Source organism: Pinus tabuliformis, chromosome Q, assembly GCF_031772625.1.
Source record: "Pinus tabuliformis cultivar Carrire ecotype Pingquan chromosome Q, CPIR1, whole genome shotgun sequence".
Classification (NCBI taxonomy): Eukaryota; Viridiplantae; Streptophyta; class Pinopsida; order Pinales; family Pinaceae; genus Pinus; species Pinus tabuliformis.
The window spans coordinates 129329780-129348513 of record NC_142296.1 but is presented as its reverse complement, the minus strand read 5'-3'; positions in this window follow the sequence as shown (position 1 = coordinate 129348513).

Genomic DNA, 18734 nt, shown 5'->3' with positions numbered 1-18734 from the left:
TTCAAAGTACTGAAATGGGTGTTCCTAGATCGACTTCTTGGATAATGAGCTGATGTCGACTAGAAGCAATCCGTCATAGGAGGGCCTTAATGAATCCCACATCAATGACATAGAACGGAGCAAATCATTTTAATGGAGGTGAAAACAGTCTGGTGATATAAGGTTCAGGGTGGCAGTCATGAAAGAATGGAGCGTAAATGTATTGCAGCGGGTGAGACATAGGTGAATTCTCTGAGTGACTTCTCTTGAACATATCGGCGATACTGACATGATGGATTGGTAGCATTAACCCCAAATGTGGATGGTGTGATGTGACCATGGTGAGGTGACCGGTGAATGAAACAACCCAACCCGACTTGGATGTGGAGTGAAAGTGTCATGTTCAAGAGCGACTTGCTACCAACAAAGTTTCTTCAAGTTTTCTTCCCAATTTTTCCCCAGTCGTTGCTGACCAGTACCTCTTTATTTTTGTCAATCTTGAGGAGGATAACATATGCTTGTTCTATAACTTGCCCTTCGGGAAAACCCATCGCTATGTTTTAACGAGCCTAGCGATAGTGAAACTCGTTCTTGTTTGCTATGGACAAGTTTGTCGCTATTAGGTTTTAACGAGTTTAACGACAAAGATAACTCGGTCCTTTTCAATTTTAGAGAGTCTGAAAAGGGACGTAAAGGAAACTCCAAAAATCCTTTTTCGTCATCTAATCCCTTAAGTCCGAAAAAGTATAAAACAATACAGAAGGGATGAATTTTTGATACTTTTAACGAGCCGAACAAAACAAGCGCTCGATCTTTTTGTGTAATAATCCCTCAAGTCCAAAAAGATTAAAATCTAAAGGAGGGATAACACTTCCGGTCCCTTTAACGAGCTGGAGAGGCCAATGGCTCGGCAATATTTTCATATTTTACGAGTCAGTTGAAAAGAGCTTAAAGGAGACTCGTCTTTGAGGAACGAGTGATAAATTTGGGTAGCAGCTGATTCCAAGTAAGGTTTGGAATTTCCCAATCATGGCAGTGTTACAAGGATGGCTAACAGGATCACTCTTCACAGCTGTTCCTCAAAAGGGGTAAACAATCAAATGGAGGTGAATGATCGGCCAATACAGAGTGGAGGTGATGATGAGAACACAACCAAGGCTTTAAAGGCTGAAGTACTACATTCACGATGGTTATTTACCGGAAATTGGTTCATTTTATTGAGCTTAAATGCTGGGGGAAACATTTGCTCATTTCTTATGTTTATTTTTTAACGAGCATGAAGTCCACGATAAAACTGCTCGATGTAACGGTCATTTCTTGACTTTACCATAAATAGCTTTGTTCTTTCAAAGATTGTACTGCATGATCGATAGCTTCATCAAACTAGTTAGAAATGAACAATATATGTTTGAAAAACGAGTTAAGACACTAATATTTTACTTGAATTACATAAAAAGTAATTTAAAAGTGCTTTTACCTGTCATTTTACCATTTCATTTGAACTTTGGCTTGTTGGAGCTTTGGAGGTGCTTTTCCCCCTTGATTTTCATCAGCTGATTCTGGGAGATTCTGTGGATGATTTTCGGCACCATCTGGACCAGGTAGGAGCTAAACCTAAGCTCTTTCATTTCATCCTTTCCATTTTGCATTATGAGCCTAATTTCTAGTTTTTCTGAGCCTCTGGGGTTTGAAAAGCTCACCCTGGCTCCATCGCACCCTTTATGCATCGAAAGGTGCGTTGGATGTTAGCCTGTCCACTGGCCAATTGACATGCAATGCACCCAGAACACTACTGTAGGTGCGATGAGCGCAAGGAAGGAAATTCATGCACAGTTTTCAATGGAAATTTTTGCTTGTTTCTCACCAAATCAGGATCTAACTCTTCTCTTGTTTGTTTTCAGAGATTTATTGGAGAAAAATGACCATTACATGGCGAGAACGTGAGCATGAAGAAGATGACATGCTTGCCTTACATGATCCGGTTACAATAAATGCATTACGGAACTATGGCCTATTGAAGCTTTTCCGCATTTCTAACATGAGACAACAAATCAACTTGCTGCAGTATTTGCTCGATGCTTGGGATCCTACCAGCCAGGTGTTCCAGATTAGGGGCAAATCCATCCCCTTGACTATAGTGGACATCTATTTTTTGACCGGCTTATCAAGGCAGGGTGCCACCATCTCTTTATCAGGTTCGGCCCGTGGAGGTGAATCTGTGAGAGATTATGTTCACAGGTATTGCAGAGAGGGATCTCAACAGAGTAAAGACGGCAAGATCATCATCCGAGATGTCACCGACAGGTCTTTGAGGACCATTCTATTCACTTTTGGTAGGATGGCTGGTGGTGCGGCGCTTCATGTGGCCAACCGATCTTATATGCAGTATGCCTTGGAATGTCTCGAATCGGAGGTGTTCAACTAGTGTGACGCAGTACTCCTTGTGATGAAAGACCAGTTGACCAAGGTGAAAAGTGGGAGATTGAAGAACTTTGGATACGGTTCTATTTTGACCACCTTCACCTTGGAAAATATACCATTGATGCAGCCGCAGTATATTGCATTTGGTTTACCTCCACTGACTGAACCACGTATGCAAAGATGTGTCGACCATATGTCTAGGCATGCTGGTCAGTCTCAGATTTCCTTTTCTGATAGCTTCTTCGGGTGGTTCGATCATCGGGAGATGGTTTATTCCGAGTATCCATATGCTGGTACGGACTTCCGGGGTGACCCGGATTTGGTACTGTCGGCTGGCAAACAGTGGGGTGCCATTGGTAAATTCTTGACCATATTTCTGTTTATCGTTTTTCCTTTTATAATGTCCTTGTGCTTTATTCTATCAAGACTAATCAGAACTCATGTGCTCATGCAGATGTTGGTCCCATTCGGCCAGTAGTACGCCTGAGAGTGCTAGCTGCCGCTCCAGCAGGAGAGGCTGTGGGAAGGGCTATCCTTCGCGACCTTGATGTGGCTGAGACTCTTTCAGCATTACAGGATTAGGTCGAGGGCCTCACTCTCATTATTCCAGACGTGAGGACTGACGAGCTGCCTTTGAGGTTGCAGCGACATACTACTGGAGTGCCAAGTTGATGGACTAGGCTTTTACGCATGATTGCACAGGCGGTGACTTGTTATCACCAGCATCATTAGACTAGGGTGCCCCCTAGCGTTTTGAGTTTTGGGTCATTTGACCAATTTTGTCTTGGTTACAGAACATTATGTGTAAACCATAAATAGTTATATATATATATATATATTTTTGATTTTCGGAGTTTTATTTTGGTTAAGTTACATGATCTTGATGCAAATATTGATGAGATGCTTCTTTTTGTAAATGTTGCAAATGTCTATCTAACACATAATTTGCCAATGAGTCAGTTAATGTGTTTAAGATTCTGGAAATATGCTGATATTGAATAAAATCAAATTTCATTTCCAAAATCTTGACCCTTAGGAACATGCGATAGATAGCTAGATTTCGGACAGAGTAGATACCAGTGAGCTGTAGTATGACGAGCTGTGAGTCTAGCTTGACGACCAGTCCGCATATGCCATGTGTGATGGCATCAGAGAGAAGTTCTATCAACGCGCTATATTCAGCGATGTTATTCGTTGATTGACCAATACATACCCCTCTAAAACTTACTAACTCGCTGCTTGGATCGAAAATGGCCCAGGCTACAGAAGATAGGTTCCGCGAACTACGACTTGCTCCGTCGACATATCCAACAAAAGATTCCAATAGGTTCGACATCTGCGACAAATGTAAAAAGTGGACTTACTTGACCAAAACAAATACTTTAGCAAAAGCAAAAATGTAACAAAAGCATATAGGTTACCACACTGAATCATGCATAGTAACACTTAAGGTACAACCCATTACGAGGTTGTGCCAGTGGAATCCCGTCATAATCCATTAACTCGTAGGCTCCTTTTGCTAACACTCGCTTAACAATATAGGGGCCCATCCATAAAGACTTGAATTTACCTACTCCCAATTTATCAGATTCTTGGTCATAAAGCAAGACCAAGTCACCTTATGAGAAGACACGGGGTTTGACATTCTTGTCGAACTGCGCCTTGACTCGTTTCTTATGGGCTTCGTTAGCCAAAGCGGCATCACGACGGGTTTCATCCAATTGGATTAGTTCCAAGAAACGAGCCTCCTCTTCCGAAGTTCCGGGGAGAAGGTCGATTGCGAGTTTGAGGGACGAGATTTCACATTGAACTGGTAAGATTACTTCTAGGCCATACACTAGTTGGAAAGGTGTAAACCCGGTTGCATTCCTTACCGATGTTCGGTATGCCCACAAGGCTGAGTACAGGATCAGGTACCAACTCCTTTTGTGGACTCCAATCATCCTTTGCAGCATGCGCTTCAGGACCTTGTTGATTGCTTCAACTTGTCCGTTGGCCTGCGGGTACTTTGGAGTAGAGCTGTCGTGGGACAACCCTAATTTGGCAGCTAATTCAACCATCATGTGATTACGAAAATGTGATCCATGATCTGTGACTATAGCCTGTGGAATGCCGAATCTGGCAACTACATGATTAAAAAATAAAAGGGAAGTTGTTTCACCACTGTTATCTAATGTAGGCATCGCCTCGGCCCATTTGGTAAAATAGTCCATTGCCACTATGATATACCCATGCCCCCCGGTCGAGGTGGGGTTACATGTCATGAAATCGATGCCCCATTTGGCAAATGGCCCAACAGCAACTATTGGCTGCAAAGGTGCGGGTGGTCTTCTGGTTTTGCTATCGAAAATTTGACGGGCATGGCAACTTCTGACTGCGGTTATGCAGTCTTTGAACATTGTTGGCCAGAAGTATCCTGCTCGTAAAAAATTTTGCGCTGTAGCGTAACTGGATTGATGCCCCCCACACGCGCCTGAATGGCAATCATTCAGGACTTTTTCGGCTTCCTCATGGGTGAGGCACCTCCGTAGAACTGTATTGACACCACGATGGTAAAGTGTATCACAGACAATCATGTAGTCTTTTGATTGGTATCAAATATGTTTTTGTTCAGAACGGAAGGTATTAGGCCTATATTTTTGGGTTTGGAGATAAATGATTATATCTCCATACCACGGATTGCTTGAAGATATCAGAAACAAAGATTCATCCATGATAGTTTCTTCTATTGTTTCATCGTTGGATGACGATGAGAGATCGCATAATAATTCTGCGAAAACCAGGGCTTTCTTTGACTTGGATTTTACAAATTCCATATCAAACTCTTGTAGAATTGCTATCCATTTTGAATATTTGCCCCCCAGCAACTGTCGCGACAATATATAAGTCATGGGGTTGCAATCTGACAGAATGGTAGTTTTTCGAAAGAGGACATAGTGTCGAAATCTCTGTATCGCTTGAACAGCTGCGAGCGCTAGCTTTTCAACATAACAATATTTTCTTTCTGTATCATTTAAGTTCTTACTCAAATAATATATAGGATGTTCAATTCCATTGTCTTCTTGAACTAAAACCATTGTGATGGTTGTATCCTCTGCAGCCAGATACAGGTTAAAGTCTTTTTGATAATCAGGAGTGTACATTAATGATGCTTTTATTAGGGATTCTTTTAAAGCATCAAAGGAAGCTTGTGCAACCTGATCCCAGATGAAGGGCACTTCCTTTTTCAATAGACGTGTATAACCTTTAGCAAGTTCGGCGTAATTTAGAATGAACCTCCTCAGAAAGTTTGCTTTCCCTTGGAGTTTCTGAAACTGAAGCAAATTCGAAGGTGGAGGAAAATTAATGATTGCCTGAACCTTACATGGGTCGAGACGAATCCTGTCCTTTGAGACTACAAAGCCAATTAAACGACCAGAACTGACACAGAACACACATTTGTGTGGATTGAGTTATATCTTGTAGTGTCAGCAACGTAGAAATATTGCTCTTAAATGCTGCGGATGATCAGTCCACTTTCACGAATGAGCCGGAAGGTCATCGAGATATGGTTAAACAATGTTTTTGATTTCATGGAAGGAATAATTCATTTCCCTCTGAAATGTTGCCCCTGCATTCTTTAAACCAAAGGGTAATTTTCGATATGCGAATGTGCCCCACGGACAAATAAATGCAGTATTTGACTGGTCCTATGGGTGGATATTTATTTGATTATACCCAGAGAATCCCTAAAAGACCATACAATGAAAAGATTTCGCATTCGGCACACTCATCAATTATCTGGTCAATGAAGGGTGTAGGGTAGTTGTCTTTTGGACAAGCTTGATTTACATCCCTATAATTGACGCACACTCTAATCGTTCCTTGTTTTTTCATAACAGGAACAATGTTCAATACCCAATCAGTTAGAGGAACTGGGTAGATGAAACCAGCATGGAGGAGCTTTTCAACTTCCGCCTTGATGGCAATGCACCTGTTGTAGCCGTTGTCGTACTAGTTTGACATCTGGATACATCTTGATTTCGTGTTCAACAATACTCGAGTCAATGCCTGGCATTTCATTATATGACCAAGCAAAGACATCTCTGAATTCGTAAAAAAGAGCGTTATATATTTCCAGTTCTAAAGGAGAACAACATTTGCCAACATAAATATTCTCTACAACATCTATTTTGGTCGAGATATTTATGACTGTAGTCTCTTCAATGTTGGACAAGTTTCGCTCAAAATCTACCGTGTTTACAGTGTTTGATAGGAAATCAAAAACTGAAGGATGATGAAGGTCATCAGGAGTATCTTCTTCACAATCCGGAAGAAGGGAACGATGGTGGTAATCTTCCCATGGTGCCCCTTCAATTACCATTGATTGAACAATTCCTTCGTTGGTGTAATGCACTCTTGACCAAGGATCTGAAGGGGTGTCATATTCCTTAGACCTATCTATCCAAACGCTTGATGAGCGTTGATTTGGGTTTGCCTCCCATGCTAGGAATATTGATTGCTACAATATTTCCATTAGGCTTGGAGGCAATACCTGCATATGATCCATGTTTATATCGTTTTCTGAGATCTTTTCAATCGAAGATATCATATTGTAGGTTCCTATCGATGCTACTTCTGCCAGATTTATTGGAGGCAGAAGGGCAAAAGTTCCCATTAATATAGGGTCTTTTAGTAGGCCTAATTTGATATTTTGAAGCGAATGGGGGCTTCCATGGATCATTGGAATGCTTCCCGTAACTTGAGAACCATTGGGGAGGAAGGTTTGTTGATCAACGATTGTAATCCCTCCTTGAAAGGGAAATGCAATCTTCCTAAAATAGGTTGACACAATAGCAGCCATAGCATATATCCATGGTCTTCGCAGTAGGATGTTGTAATCGAGGTTTCCGTCGATTACTTCGACATCTATTTCTAATGGTTTTCCCCCTAGTTCAACTTGCAAGTTACTTAGAATACCATATGGGGTATATGTTCGTCCGTCGAATACTTTTAATGTCGTCGAAGATCGTGACAAGGTTGGAGATCCTAAAGTTTTCCAGCAACTCATCGACTTAATACATGTAGATGCCCCCTCATCAATAATTGTTCGATGAACAGTTTTGTTGAGGGCTTTCACTTGAATGAGGAAAGCTAGTTGAGCTGGTAACTGAGGATCGTATCCTTTTATGATTGAAAGACACAAGATTGGAATCCTTTGGGTCTATCCCACCGATGGCTGATAATAAAGCCTGCTTTTGGGATGGGCAATTTTGCAGTACCTCAAGTGTCGACATAGCGGATGGCGATTGGGCCAGATCTTCCACTATATTATGATGTTGTGATGCTCTAGCACGAGGACTAAATGTCAACTTGTGTACTACTCCCTTTCGCGGTTTTATTGTCAGTTCAAGAATGATGGGCGGTGCAACTTCTGTCGAACTTGTTGTCGAACTACTAGGTTGATCTTTATCCTTGTTGTTCGACATCTGTGGATTCCTGTAATCTTTGTTCCTTGTCGATATCAAAGCATCATTTTGCTGTTTGGAAACCGACAACATCAGCACTTGAGATGGGGAAGCATTTCCACTGTCAACCAAATTTGTTCTTGGGTTCGGAAACGGATCAGTTAATACTGTCGAGGTTTTTGAATTCTTGAAGAATTTTTTAAGCTCAGCTCTGTGTGGACAGTCTGATGTCCAATGATCCTCATCGCATATAAAGCATGGATTTTTTGGTTTCCTATTTCCAGGAGGGTTTGCAAAAGATTTTTCAGGTGATGATTCCTCATGTTTCTTCTTCTTCCCTTTGTTTTTCTTCTTGCCTCCTAATTGCTTGGTTTCTTTGCCTTTATCTGTCGAGACAGCATTTACTTCCGAGGCAAGAAGTTCTTCTTTTGCATTTTGACTAGAAATCTTACGGGCCTTTTTAGATGTAGCCTTTGTCGATCTTGTGTCTGTTGCGCCAATCATGCCATCGCCGGCATGAGAGTCATTGTTTGATTTAGGAGGAGGAGGGACCGAGAATTCCGGTCTAGGAGCGTCAGGTATTTTATCGTAGAGCGTGCCAGACTGAGTGTAAATCAAGTCTAAATATTGTGCACGAGCAATAAATTGCTCTTCGGTGACGACTCCCCCTTTTGCCACATCTTCCGTGATGGAAGGCAATAATGACTTAATAAACCATTCAGCTAAAAGCTGATCAGGAACAAACGTTTTTACCATTCTACGACGATGTTGCCACTCATGTATATAATCGGATATGTGAGTGGTTGTTGTTTGTTTGAAATTGGTAAGAAGTTATGTTCCTATTTCGTACCTTATCAGTAACTGAAAATGGGTTAAAAAGGTTGTGGCTAGGGTACTGAAGTTGTCAAATGAAGCTCTGGGCAATTTGATATACCATTTTGCTTTCAGACCAGTTAACATCCTCTGAAAAAGGCGAAGCCTAATCGAATAATCGTTTAGGGTTTTTGATGAACACCACAGATGAAAGGTCATCACATGATTCGACGGATCTTCACCTGGATTTCCATTAAATTTAGAAATATCTGACGGAAGTTTATGCAGAATCGCTGGCCACCAAGGAGCGTAAGCGATTGGATCGTTTGTTAACCGATTTAGATCCGGTAACTCTAAAGTCGTCACGAAGGGTAACTGTTGATTCAGGTTAGGCGAAGCATACCCATGATAAGATGGAATCGCCTGAGCAGTTGGTCTTTGCATACCAGCATAATGCATTTGATGCTGGTAACTTTGGTAAGGTTGATGGGCATAACCATTGTAGAATGGCTGATTTTGACCATTTTGAATATACGGCTACCCACTATTTGCAAAGATTTTTTGCTCAGATCCTTGGTATACTTGTTGGAGTTGCGGTTGTTGGTATTGCACCAGCCATGGTTGTGAAGCCATGTGCTGTTGCCCAATACTAACTGTTTGACCAAGATGAGGGTAATTGTACCCGTTTGGGCCTGTGTCATTCCACCAGTCGGCGATTGTGGTTGAGTCGCAGGGTTAAGAGGCTGTTGCATTACAACCTGAGAAACCTGAGGTTGGCATACAACAGGCAACGCTTGTACTTGCGACACCATCACAATAGCTGGCATAGTTGGTATATTTGACATAGGTAAACATTGTTGCATTGAATATACAACTCTTGGTTGTTGAGGTAGTATCGGTACCCAACCGCTAGATGTAATTCCAGCATAACCTGAATTTTTTCGTGAACTCCCGTATGGCTATCCTCCCGAAGGAGACAATGAAAGGGTATACTGCCCCCCATACGGTGGTAATCCGGTACTTAAAGGAATGGTCTGCCCTTGAGGACCAGACTGCCCAAATTGACATCCTGAAGGATCAATTTGTTGAGACTCAACATAAGAGTTTCCGGATACTATTCCGGATGAACAAATAAGAATGGACCATACTGTCGAAATAGCCCCTGTGTGGGCCCCTTCTAGAAATTGAGAGCTAGTTGGGACAGATGGTATACTGGCGAACATTGTTGGAGTGACAGCAGGAAGTACTGTCGTCGCTGTGTCGGACGACACAGTCCTAGATGTCGACGGTTGTTCAGACATTTCTAGTCTATCCAAAAGATTACCTAGCGATTCTACAGGAGCTTCCGCTAGCGGTAGACTAATTTCTGATGAAGAAGGATACAGAGTGATCCTGACTCCAAATTGCGATGGAGTACTAGATGGAGGATCCTCCACAATCTATTCTATAGCAATCAGACCAGGTGGAAGAGGTAGACCATCAGGTCCGTAAAATATTTCTGGTGCCGAAGAAGGTATGGAATCTGTAGCGACAGATGTTTGGGGAATAACACTCTCTGAGCCGGTTGTAGATGAAACTGGTTCAATAACACAAGTGTTTACCTTCAAACTAGGATCAGAGCTACTATCCCTCGGTGGCTGTTGAAATTCTTCTGTAAAGGCAGGGATACCATAAATGTTTGGAGTAATCGGAGTCTCTGATGTTGTTGGAACACTTGTTCTAACTTTACCAGGAGATTTGGAACCAGTTAAACGAGTTCGCTTTGTTCGTAATAGTTTCGATTCCGGAGACAAAGACGGTTGACTCGTAAGCCTCCGCGAACGACAGGGTTTCAATTGACTTTCTTCCACGATTGCGGATTACTCGATCAACCAAAAATAAAGGGGAAGTATGTTTCCTAATTAGATGAATTTTAGATGCTTTGACACAACTTGTTTTTTCAATTTTTAACAGTCGAGAAAAAACAAAAGATGACTCTAGTCGCCTTCGATTTTTAATGAGCCTGAAGTGACAAGTGCTCAGATGGACCTTTTCCGTTAAGGAGTCTGAAAAGGAACGAAAGGGACTGCTCTGGAAATCTAGGCAGAGGGATTACCAAACCAATCGCAAAACTGCAAAATACTTTTTACGGTACGCAGTCAATCTTCCCGAATGCTGTGTTCAGTGCATTGCAATCGATAGGGCGGCAGACACGGCTTCCTATGGATAAAGGATTAAGCCTATTGTGGTCTCCCAAAATATACTCGACGGTACGTGGGAGCACAAGTCCGTACTGGCACTTATCGTCTTAAAGTGGAGGAATCACCCAACCAACAGTGAGAACAACAGTTACCAAGCTTTCCGATGCCCGAATACATCTCTAGCCTAGACTTCTAGATGTTGTGCGTTAGGTTCCAAAGCGTTGTTAGATTCATTAAATCTATTTTATAGTTTATCTTTCTTAAGAAATTTTCCTTTCAGGTTCACCGCATGATGTAGATGTACAATTCCTAAAATGCAATCTAAGATGATAAACAGTCATTTTATCTTCTTTGTGCAATGAAAATCCTAGCTACTAAGGAAAGAGAGAGTATTCTTTCAACAAAGAGCAAAGAGCACACACTATATGCACCGTCCTAAATCAAACCAATCAAATAGTCTAAATGCAAATGCACATGCATGTACTTGTTTTTAGCCTTCTTAATATGTGAATGATAAAAAGAAAGCTACTGCGCAAATATGAATTATTTTTCAAAGTGACAATTACTAACAAGTTTCTTTTCAAAATCAAAATGAAGACAATGACAACACTTTGCGATTTGGAAATGAAAACTTGCTTTCGACACTAGAAAAACTACTAAATTAGATCAAATACAATAGTAACAGGGTAATCAACTATCAAAAACAATCAGGTCCTCTTCTATGACTGAAAACGACACTTGTGACACTTTCAAATCAAGAAACGACAGTACAATTACGTTACTTCTTTGTAAAGGAGAACTGAAAATGACTCAAAAAATACATAAAAACATTTATAGTTCTTTGCACAATGGAGGCAGAATAACAACAAGGAAAGGGGTTTCAAACAGAGGTATACTGACTACAGGCAGCAAAACTCTTGAATAGATCTGAAAAGAGTGAACACAAAAACCAAAATTTAGGAACAATGCCTAGTCTGATCAGCGCACCTGTAACACAGTGAATTTGAAATGCAGCGCACCTACTACACTCGGGAAGTGCACTGAATTTGTGATTCACAGAACAGACAGTGCGCTGGACCAGGGATGAGACTTTGATTGGGTTCCAGGTCACAGTTTGCAGTTCAGTCCAGGGATTTTGGCCGAGCAAGTCGTAATCAGTAAATCAGTCACAGGGGTAGATCTAATGAGGTTACTAGAGCCACCACGAGGGCAATTAGAAAGCTTGTAAATCAATTGTATAACTCATAAACAAAACCCAGAGATTGACTGAAGCAGCGTTGATCTACTTTGCATTTGCATAGCAAATGCAGTTCGAAGGCTAGCTGGCTTGACTTCAGGCTCCATCTGTAAGTTTATAAAGTAAACAAATGTAGATAAACAATCAATCTATTCGCTCCCCAGTGGAGTTGCCATTTTGTTACAGGGAAAAGTGTCTATGCAGAACTGCTAATCCCACTAAGGCTGGTAGCTACCTTAGAAACAAACAAAGTAAAACTACTTTCGTTTTCCTTTATGAAAGATAGGTGAGAGAAGAATAAAGGATACCAACCTCTGTCTTGCGCTTGGTTCCTTGCTCAATTCCTCTCTCTTCTGATAGTCCTTTGCTACTCATTTTCTTGTATACCCAGCTTCACAGAGTACCTGTAGAATCAAAGCAACATAACACTATACAAGAACATGGATCTATTATCATAAACAATCTAGGATCAGATGTAAATTGACCATACAAATGCACAAAACATAAATCACACAAGAGTATGGAGGAAAACTTGAATAGCTTTATTGATAATCAAGAAAGAGCTAAGAGAGTTACAGCCAGTTGTTCTGACCCAACATCATCCTCTCAGCAAGTAAGCCCTTCTTCACCTCATGAAAAGCTTAGATCACCCAACACTATGATGTTGCCTCAAGAAACCAACAGCAATTCCATACAAGATGCAAAATTCCAGCCTCTGGATCTCTGGGATGAGGGATCCATATATAGATGTATGTAAGGGAGATGAGTCAGTTTGTGATTTGATTAGTGTCTTCCCTCTGATAGTTCTTGCTTCCACTTGGAGATTCATGATCTCTTACTCATCCCTGGTCGAATTCAGAGAGGCAAGTGTCACAGGAGAAGTTTTTGGAAGATTCCATGCTTCTCCACCTCATGGATTGACACTGCCATTTGTCCCTTCTCGCCCATCTCACCCCATAGAAGGGCTTTTTGAAATGCAACGCACCCACTGTGTGTATTTAGGTGAGATGCAACGCACTTTGCCTATGGAGTAGGTGAAATGATCCAGTTTTGACCAGTTCTGAGTAGTTTTTCATGGAGAACTTCTGGGAGAAGCTATAATCAGTTGACCTTGTTCTTTTAGGGGTTGGAACAACACTTTTAGGGACTTGGGAGCCCTTGGTTTATGGACATTTTATGCTTGGGGTTGCAGTGCCCAAAAATGTCTATAAAACCTACCAAGAAAGGTTATAGGTTTAATCTAGGGAGAACTGTAGGCCCATTCATTGTAAATACCAGGAAAGCCTTCCAACAAGTAGAATATATGCTAAAATAATTCAATTTTAAATTAGGAGAGGTGTGCCACTATGATCCTCATGGTGTCATATCTAGTAGGAGGAGAGAAATTAATGACTCTGCTTATGAACATGAGTCTAAACCTAAGCTGGAATTGAAAGATAATTTGTACTCTTGGCCTATCAATACAAATATGGAGGTTGAGACACCATCCACTAAGGAGAAAACTCAGAAAAGAAGTGTGGATGAAGCTGGAGACGTGGTGATATAGGATACACCATAAAAGAAGGCTAAAATGCAAGAGCACAATGATGAAGAGATTGAGGTAAAATTGACTCGGGAAAATCTGGACCAACAAGGTTTCCAAATACTCTTATAGGATCCTTAGTGGGCTTCTGGTTCTAGTTCAACTAAGGTAGAAGTCCTTAGCTCCTTGGGAATTACATAAACAACAAGCCCTAAGTGGGGGTAAGGGTAGATGAGAGAGGAGAGGAACAACAAATTCAGAGATGAAATGTTATCATAGCTAGCCTCCCATTCAGTACCATATCAGACCAGGCTCTTGGCTACCATGGACCTAGACAGAAATCCTATGAAGTTTTCCCTTTACCATCCTTCAGTGCATTACATTCCATCTGGACTGCAATTTAGGATAGTGGATTTGTACTTACACATGGTTGGTGTCCCTTTGCAAGACAAGATAATTTTTTGTAGGCAAGCAGGAGAGATGATATACAGTGAGTTTTGTAAGGGATCCTTGACTATTAGTGTTATAGACATTTTTGGGCCCTACAACCCCAAGCATGAAATGTCCATAAACCAAGGGCTCCTAAGTCCCTAAAAGTGTTGTTCTAACCCCTAAAGGAACAAGGTCAACAGATTACAGCTTCTCCCAGAAGTTCTCCATGAGAAACTGCTCAGAATTGGTCAAAACAGGATCATTGCAGCTGCTCCACTGGCTAGGTGCATTGCATCTCACCCAAATACACTGTGAGATTAGCGCAAGACAGAGGTTGGTCTTTCTGTTCCTCTCTATCTATAATTCATAAAGGAAAAACAAAAGTAGTTTTTCTCTATTTGTTTCTAAGGCAGTTGTCACACCTTAGTGGGATAGAGCAGTTCTAAATAGACACTTTTCCCTGTAACAATTAGCAAGGCTGAAAAATTCTTAGAAAAAATTATGACCAAGATAAAACATGATAAGGCTAATTCAACATCCTTCCATTTGCAAAATGAGAGCTAAATTAGTTGATTGTCAAACTTGGGGTAGACCCAAATGACAAATTTGTTGTGGAGGCTATTATAAAGAGCTCACAATATGAAATCCAATCATTGAAGAAAAATCTCAAGATGACTGCTACAAAGCATGTGCAAACAAAGGAGTTGGCCTAGGTGTAGAATGAAAAAGAAAGTATGGCCAAAGAACTAATAGAGAGAAATAATGAGGTGGTGGTCCTCAAGTAATAGGTTGTAGAGCTTCACCAAATAATTGACTCCCATATATGCGCTATGATTGTGTGAGACAATCCACATAATCCAATTGAGCAGCTGACCAAATCTCTCACTACTTTGCAGCTATCAAATATTGAACTTAAGAAAATACAAATTGAATTGGACAACACCAAGCACATTCTTGAAAATAAAGTGAAACAACTCCAGTCCACCTAGGAAAGTGTGGAACAAATTAACAATAAATATCAGGTGGCACAAGATGAAATTAAAGGGTTGAAGAATAGGTTGAAAGGAAATATGTCCCTTGTTGAAGCTAGGCAACTAATTTAGGATGAAATTATTTATGAAATGAAGAAGATATGGGAACACATGAGCTTAGTTTCGGAAAAAAAGGCTGCAGTCAAGGATACTGAATTCTTCATCATGTCACCCAAAAATGAAGACATTAGAAATGCCAGGACTGCAGAAAATTTTAAGGATGGAAATTTGTTTTGAAGTTTAAAAACATTGGCGAATCTCACTAGTCACAAATATGCAAACTATAAAATATTTATTGATGTATTTGTAAAATTATTTAAATTTATAATGAATTTATATATACTCTCTATATAATGTTGGCGATTTTAAGGTAAAATAATTTTATATTGTAAAATTTGGGTGAATCATTTTTATAAAAAATGGAAATTGGCGAATAATTTTTTGGGAAAAAACATGGAAAATTAGCCCACCTAGGAATATTAGCCCCTAAAATTCTCCATGATGCTAGAAATGCCAGGGCTATAGAAAATTTTATTGGATATCTCAATGAGAGATTAGCCAATGACCTGAGAGCCATGAATGTCATAGATAGGCCAGGATAAATCATTGATGTTACTAATGTGATCCAGAAAGAAGCAGCAAGTGCTAAAGCTAAGGAGTGTTTTGAATGATATTTCCAAATTGGTAGTTTCGTTCAATTCAAATTTTGATCAAAGAACTATGGCAGGGTTACCTAGTTGTTCGGACTTCCAAGTAACCTACTTCCATGGGAGAAGTATGAGAAAATATTAGTGGAGGCCAAGAGTAAGTAGACTCTTCTCATGAAAATACCACCACTCTCAAGGGAAGGACTATAGTCAACTATCTTCAGAGGGATTTCCAGCTACTTTGGTTGGTGAAGACCTTGTTTGTTGCCAAGCCCAATTACATCGAGCTTACAAATATTAAGATAACATACAATACTTTCTTTTGTGCTCCTACACTAGATCCATTATTATGGCATAAATGTGATCAGTTTGTTAATCCACCACGAGTCCAAATAGTGGATCTTGGGTCCACCTCAAGAGATCAAGTGAGCCAACAATGAAGATATTTATAATTTTGAAATCATGACATATCATTGTCATTTTGTAATACTATAAATATTTTATTTTCAAAAAGGAATCAAATATGTTATGTAATCATTAGGATAGCTAGGCCAGTGGCACACTCACACAGCTGAGTAGGTTAGACAGTTGTATCACTTCAAGATATTTTTGTAATTATTCTTTTTTTGGCTCTCCCTATAAAAGGGAAGAAGAACTCATTAGTAATGGTTTGATTTGTTGTTCAAGAGATTGTAATTGTTTTGCAAGTTTTTCAAGTTTTGGAGCTTATGAGATGCATATTGTTCTTGAATATTAATGAAGAATTTTTTGGTGATTCCAAAGCATTGAGATGTGTAGTATGTGATTTTGTCTTTCTTTATCATTTAATATGTGTTTCTTTTCTCCCAGAAATTATGTAATTGTATTTTTTGGATTCAATCTTATATAACATATTGAACTATGTTATGTTATAGCAAATGGTACCTGTAATGTGTGGGGTTGAAGCCATTAAAACACACTCTGTTAATTATGTATCTCGTTTCCTCTGTCTTTTTCATGATTCTATCGGAATTTATTGTACAAGATTCTGTCATTATCCCTCTGCACTAGGTTTCCTTCTTGCATTTCTTCTTTCACATAAAATACAACAATTGATGAAACTACACTCTTCGGGTGTAGGCCACCATAACTAAACATTAAGTCTTTGGAATGAAATACTGCCTATGTATACATTGGATTTTCCTCTGAGTAGGGTAATTGAACCATATTTGGTCATTTTATATCTAATTTTTTAGCAGAACAAATTTATCTTCAAGACACATTAAGATGTCCTAGGCACTGACCTACTCCTCAACCTAGAGGTTGTCTCTAGCAACTACAACATCTTCTTGCATTGTTGTGGGGGAACGAATCATAATATATTTCCCCGGGTGTAAATTTTTGCATTCCTTTGTATGGTGATAAAAGGAAGTGTGGATTGAGATTTATCACCTAGAAGAGTCTTTAGACTATAACCCTAAATTTTAGGAGGCCTCATACTCATTTAGATACTTCTCAGCAAAAATTGCCCCCGTCTTTGATCCAGAAAGAATTATTTCCAAGGGAATTTGGAAAGAAAGAACCCCAATAACTCCAGTTCTAGTTGCTTTTTCCCTAGAGATCTCAACTTCTGGTTCTCAAAAAGATGAGGTAAATTCTCTTGAAACCTCATTTAGGGAATTGGACTTCTCAGAAGAACATTTTCATCTGCCTAGTTTTTAATTTTCAGAACCAAAGACTAAAGAAGTTTTTGTCATATCTAATCCTTTCACATTTCATACCTTCCCTGAACTTGAGGAATATAAAGACATACTCGTTCCTACCACATCTCAAACTTCCACAACTATATCACAACCAATATCAGATATTTTTATTCATTTAGCCCCTCACCTAGGTCCCGTAGTAAATATTCTTCAACCTCCCTTGCAAAATATGGTTGTTCTTGGTTTTTTACTCAATAGACATGCTCCTCTAGATCTACAACGGCCTATGAATGCAATGCCCAAAGACTATCTCGAACTCCTACCTAGATTCACTAGGGAAGATGATGTCACAACTCAAAAACATATTGAGATATTTTGTGCTGTTGCAGAAAAATTGAATGTAGAACACTTAGATGTGGTATTGAGGAAGTTTGTTCATTCTTTAGATAGGGAAGTTATAAAATGGTTCAAGACCTTTTCAAACAACTCAATCAATAGCTGGGAGGACTTAGAGAACATCTTTCTATAGAAATGGGGTGAGAAGAAAGACCATGGATACTTTTGGACTTATTTTAATGCAATAAAGAGAAGGCCCAATGAAGATGTCACCTAAGTTATAAAATGGTTTAACAAGCTATATAACAGTTCTTATGTTGAAATTGAACCTCCATAAGAAGCAACTAAGGTGGTATTTATTGGAGCCTTTGAATCATACTTTGGTTTTACTCTAAGAAAAATAAAGTTCGTCACATTGGGCCAGATCTAGAATGATGTTCTGGAAGTAGGAGCAAACTTTACATCAGCATGGAAGTTGAAGGGGAAGGGAGAACACAGTGATAGGACAAGGGGAAAAGAGGAAATCAGTTCCTCTGGTCAAAACAAGGAAACTTTGGAATAGAAGTTGGATGAGATGAATAAGTTGATCAAAAACCTCTCAAACAAGCTAGTGAAGTTGGAATTGGAAAACAAAAACCCTCCTAAACAAATACAACAAGGCCCCAACAAAAATTTCAACCCCCAATATAGGAGACCTTCATTGCAACTCCTACATAGAGAAAGAAAGGACCAACAAGACCAAATACAACCTATCTTGTATATAGAAGATGACCCTAAGGAAGGAATTGAAGATGCACTTTGTTACACTAAAATTTGTCACCATGACTATTTGCAGTTAGTATGGCTCCATCAACTGTCATACTATCCTCCTTGGCAAGTCTTATACCTCTGCTACTCATGTCAAACTCCAAGAAAGAGAGAAAGTCTTTAAAAATCTATATAACTCTGGGTACGCAGTTTCTCTTAGCCTTACCTACGTGTACGCATCCCAAGTTCACAATACCTGC